Below are 6,000 nucleotides of genomic sequence, written 5' to 3'. Positions count from 1 at the left end.
GTGCTCACACGTCAGTTTGTTTTCCAAATCAAGCTTTGTTGTTAATACTGGTTTCCAAATAACTGCTTGCGAGGTAAAAACTTTGTGTAGACCGTTTGAGGTTTCAGCTGTAATGTAAAATTTTTAATTCTCTGCACTGCATACAGTATGTGGAAACCAGCAAAGACCAACCCTCATGAATTTTTTCAATACTTGCAAGAATTAACTGACAGCATCACAGTCAACAATACTTACTTTATTGTCCCTGATGGGAAATTTATGTTGCAGGCAGGTAGAAGACAACATATTACCCAATACATTTAACACAACATGAACCCATGAATAAACGAGAGACATACATGTATGATGAGAAAGGAAATAAATATATACTGTATAATATACAGTCAATTTTCCTAATTGAGCAGGTTAATTGCTTTGGGAATGAAAGATGACTTGGTCCAATCGCTCTTGAATCTAGGCAGTCTAAATCGACGGCCAGATGGAAGGAGTTCGGTTTCACTGTGCAAGGGATGGCCATAGTCAACAGTGGCTGCGGTAAACCTGCTTCTTAAAACAGTCCAGGAAAGAAAGATCCAAAAATCTGTGTGCGTGTTTTTATACAGGCATCTACACATTTGACTGTACAAACACGTGAAAGAGGAAAGTAATCCATGGCTAAGCTGTGCTAATATTTCAGCCTTTTCATTCTGCCTGGCTGTCTTGCCTCCTGACATTAAGCTCAGTTTTTGCAAGTGCTTCCTAAGTGGAGGGTTAGTCCTCTCCACAGCAACCCCATTGACTGTGAGAAGCCTTAGACCTGTGTTATGACAATCAGTGCATGGTACCACAAACCTCTTTCCTCTACATAATGCTGTATATTTTATTCTACTTTGAGGACACTTAGCCACAATTATGTTTAGGTGAATCATAAGCAAAGAATGCAAAGAATCATGAACAGCAAAGCAGCTTCAATTAGGACAAACACAATCATGACTGAAGAGTTTGAGAGTGCAGATGTACAGGAATACCCCCACGTGAAATGCCATTGCTGTGGAAGAATAGGAGAAAATATACCCATTTTTTTAGGTGTCTCGGCATTTGGAGAGTTGCCCCATCTGCTGCCTGACTGATTATAGATAATAGTGAAACCAATAAGTCATGGTATTTCACGGTCGCCATTCTAACATTTGCTGAGAGAAACTTGCTGGATTGCAAGGGTTGGTGCCAGCTTGGTGTGTATGTAGTCCTGGAAAGAAAATATCACAATCTTCATTAATGATTGACTTTTCCGGATATTTATGTTTACAGCACAGTGTTGGCCTATAGAACAAAACCCTACAATGTTTATCCATGGCTTGTAGCCTTTATTCTATTGATGCAGAGTATTAAAATCAGTAAGAGCCCTTTTCTTTCTGCAAGTTTACTGCTTAAGTTCAAATGTAATTGTATTGCTATGAATTAAAATGTTTTGAATTAATAAAATAATGATTACCAAAAGTAATACTTTCAAGTAATACTTGAAGACAAAAAACAAAAGGTAGATGGGGAGAAAGCATCTCTGACCCAGTGAGAAATTTAATACCAACATCCTCTAGCTCAAATCCACTAACAGTCTACCTTCACATCATTCCTTCTGATGTAAATAAGTTATTTCCAAGATTTACTTACAAGATCGTGTTTATAGATTTAGTCAGTATTCATTTTAGAAACACTTTAGAAAAGTGCAAAATGGATGATAATGATTATCAACAAGTTCTTAATCATTATAGTATCAATGGATATACATGTGTAATGAAAGTAAGAGTAAAAGATCAACTATTTTAATTATTGTAGTATGTATGGTGTATAGAAAAGCAAGAGGGAAAATAGTGATTAATCATGTTGTCCTTTAACCATTGCGATCAACACCAGTTCTCACAGCCTCAGTTATTTTTCTTCTTAAATGTATATGTATGTACATTACATATTAAATTAGTATGGGATTAACATATTATATAAACAACAGGGTCTGATTTGGTAGCTCCTATGCAATGACAACACTGTCTCTGTACGGAGAAGTTCCAAAGGTCTGCGTTTGCTGTGGAGCGCGCATGTTCTGCCCACGTTCATGTGCGTTTCTCTGGGTCCTCTAGTTTCCTCTCACCTTCCAAAGACAAACACGTTAGCTTAATAGGTGTCTAGAAATTATCCCTGTGTGTGTTTGTGCTCTGTGCCGGTCCTATCTGGCATTCAGGATGGTCTCTGCATTGCAATGACCCTTACCAGGAATACCAGGAATAATTCCTGATAAGGGACAGAGCAATTTACTTTGACACTTAAGTAACATAAATTTGCAGTTCTGTGCCCCTGACTTATCCATATATGAGTCATCTACAGTCATCTACAGAAAGGGCAATAATGTGCCGTGAGGCTGTTTAGACTGCAGGAAAGCTGGCCCCATGACAGGGCTTAAAATTATGATCAGATGCAAGTTAGATTCTGAAACTATTTCCAGCAGTGCCTGACTTTCCTTAGCATGACGTTCTAGTATTGACAAGGTCAGCTTTTTAGCTACCCTCTGAGACCCACTGTCTCAAGGCTCAGAAGTAGAAAAGACTCTCCTGTTGTTGCCAGGATACAGTGGAGGTTGTTGTTAATGTTGCAGTGATGAGGCCCAGGCCGCTGCTGTGTGGAATGCCTTGTGTTGCCTGGCATGTCTCATTCACCTGCCTTTCACTGGAGCTGTGCTATTTAATCTAATGACCCTGAGTCTTTAAAAGAACGACAATATGTTCCTCCCTGGGGACTCAGATTAAATAAGATCTATCTACCTCAATTTGAATATCACATTCCAGAAGGTTTTTTTTTGTAAATTTTAAATATACAGGTTTTTATAAATACATTTTAAAATAAATATACTGGAAATGTACATGCTGATTTAAATGCACATAGAAGTGCATTATCATATAATTATTTATACCGGTCTGTATCCTTATAATTATCAATTACAGTAACTACTTAAATTAGAAACTATTTACTGATTGTTTTAAGGCTGCCAAGAAATTAATGTTTAAGGGGATGAAAGAAAGCAATAACGGATCTTGTTCTCGAATGAAAATTATAATCACACAGCAGAAAAAATGCACTCAAAATTTGTCCTTATCAAACAACACAAATTAAAAACCCCCCACTAAATTTAAATTTCATATCTTTGCTTCACTTACATAAACCTATTCATGATCTTCACTTAATTTTGTCTTTATTATCAGCTTTATGAATTATAAGTCTTCACTAATATGGTGTAAGAATTAAAATCTTATTGATCCTGGAATCGCACCCAAATATTTCTTGTAAAGTCCTAGGCAATCATCACCTAGGCAAGGTTTGTATGGGAAAGTAATCTACTTGTTTGTATAAGAAGGTAAGCCATTTCTAGATTCGGGATACAGAGGGTCAGATCAACTGGGCAAGCGTTTATCCTGGTTTCCATGACAATAAGCAAAAGAGCATGGGGCTCCCTACTGAATGGATGCCAGTCCAATGTAGAATCTACTGCAGCAAACTCCTTGTCTCCATTCACACAGCTGGGTGGACTGGATCAAGCTGGGTACAGTACCTCACTAAAACCTACACCAGGAACTTGACCCCACAACCCGGTTGAACCCACTATGAAGAGTCCATAGACTTACCCACAGCACTACATGACCTGCATATGAATAAGTGAGATGTTTAAAAATTACGGCTTGCTTTTTTAATGTTTGAACTTAAATACAAATGTATCTTTGAATTAAGATGTAAAATGAGGTTTCAGCCAGTCTTCATATTTTCTAACTACACCCACTGGTTAAAATATTAGAAATCTCCAGTCAAATGAATCTACTTTCTTAGTGGCAAGCAATATGGGATTTGATTGAGAAGTATAAGACAGACAGTCCTCATTGGCCAAGACAATCTGCAATTCAATGTTCAGTCCTATGAAAAATTATCAAACAGTTAAAACCAGAAGCTCCATCTCACACACTATCTCCATCATAACCCCACTGACAATCATCCTGCTAGGAGAAGGGAAGGAGGCTTGGAAACCTGGTGGCATATAAACCATATCTTGTTTAAATTGCTCTTCTCAACATGTTCTTCTGTGGAGATTCCTGTTATATTGTTTAGGGTGTTGACCAATAAAACAGAACAGCTGGTGTTAGACACACAAAAAAGATTCTCCTTATTGTTATATATATTATTTAAGGTTGTGCCAGTCTGTGTCACTTCAGATTGTGAATGAATGAAAGTGTGCATGGTCCTGGAGTCCAGATTGTGATGATGATGATGATTGCCCAAGTGCTGAGTGGAAGACTAGTGATTTTGTTGTTTTTGAACTGATAAAAAGGACAACAAGTCATAGTCTACCACCCAGCACTGGGAGGAAAGGCAGCAGAGAAGCTTTTCTCCACATTTTTCCCATTTCACAGTGCTTTGTAAACCAGATAAAGAGGAATGGAAAAGACAAGGTTGTCTTATTTTTATCATGTCAGCTCCTGGAAAATTAACTCACCATGAAGGAGGCAATTCAGAATGCAGCAGGTGGACCTCGTATAAGATCATAAGAAATGTTACGAATGAGAGGAAGCCAATCAACCCATCTTGCCCATTTGGTAGCATGTTAGTACCAGTTAGACATTAGCTATTTGATCCAAAGATCCCATTCAGCTGTTTCTTGAAAGAAAATGGAGATCCGGCTTCAACAATGTGGCTGAGTGCCTCCTGTTCTAGGTTTTGCAAACATTTCTACGCAGATTTGACTTGTGTCCTCTGGTTTATGTTCCTCTGTTCAAAGGGAAGAGATCCGCTGGGCTGACTTTGGGATCTTGAATACTTTTATCAAGTCCCATTGTAGTCTTCTCTGTTTAAAATTGAAAAGGTTCAGTTCCTTCAACCTCCTGATGCAGGACTTTCCCTTAAGACATAGAATGTACAGCATCTAGCTAATCTTCTCTAGATAGACTCCAGAACAGAAATATATTTTCTGTAACATGGTGACCAAAATTGTACACAGTAATTTAAAAAAGAGACTTCACTGTTTTTTTGATAGTTTTAACATAATTTGCCTTGATTTAAATTATATGCTTTTTATTATATGTCTCAGTATTTGCCTTTTTAATTGCTTCCTCACATCGTCTAGAAGATGTAAATGATATGTCAACTGAGCCTTTTTCATGAGTGGCCTTTTCTGTCTGAATTTTATTCAAAGCCTTCTGAATGTCACTTGCAATACCTACAGTGTTTGCTAATCCTCTTAATTTGGTATTATCTGGTACTTAACTAGTTTACTGACTATTCCAAAATCTATATCATTGATATGAATTAAGAAGACCACTGCTCATAGTACTGATCCCTGTGGTGCTCCATTAATTACATCAGCCCAGATTGTGTATTTACCCCTTATCCTGAACTGTACCATCTGTTGTCTAGTTCATAACCAACTTTCAATCCAAACAGAACTAGTTGTCAGTTCCCTGCAAACCAGTCAGCACAGTCAGCCTTTGTCATCGTGAAATCTTCCACAATTTAGGAAACAAGGCAATGACATCCAAGGACTGGTTATATCATATGGAATATGTCAGCAGTTCTTCTGCTCTGCTCAGGATGAGACCTGAAATTCCGGTTTAAAATGACAAGTTTTCATTTCAGGAAGTAACATTGACCTGAAATCAATAGTTCAGTTACCGTAGACTGCAGGCAATGAAGTCTTTGTGGTTTCTCTACAAGATCAATTTAAAACCTTTGAAAAGAACTCATGCAAACCCTTTTTTCAGAAATATCAGTGAAATAACTCCTCCATGAAAACAAATCATCTTACAGGTTTACATTGAGACTATCTATATTATCATTGATATGTTATCAACATACCTTAGTCTCCAACAGGATGAGCGGAGGAACTGAACAATATATTTGGAGTTTTGTTATCAAAGCAAACACCACATACAGGGGAGAAATTCGGGGGAGAGTCTTAACCATCTACCTGCTACAAGCTAAATCCTTAATTAT

The sequence above is a fragment of the Atractosteus spatula genome, chromosome 28 (assembly GCF_055471065.1).
Source record: "Atractosteus spatula isolate fAtrSpa1 chromosome 28, fAtrSpa1.hap1, whole genome shotgun sequence".
Classification (NCBI taxonomy): domain Eukaryota; kingdom Metazoa; phylum Chordata; class Actinopteri; order Semionotiformes; family Lepisosteidae; genus Atractosteus; species Atractosteus spatula.
The sequence above is the reverse complement of the archived record's forward strand: the minus strand, read 5'-3'. Positions refer to the sequence as shown.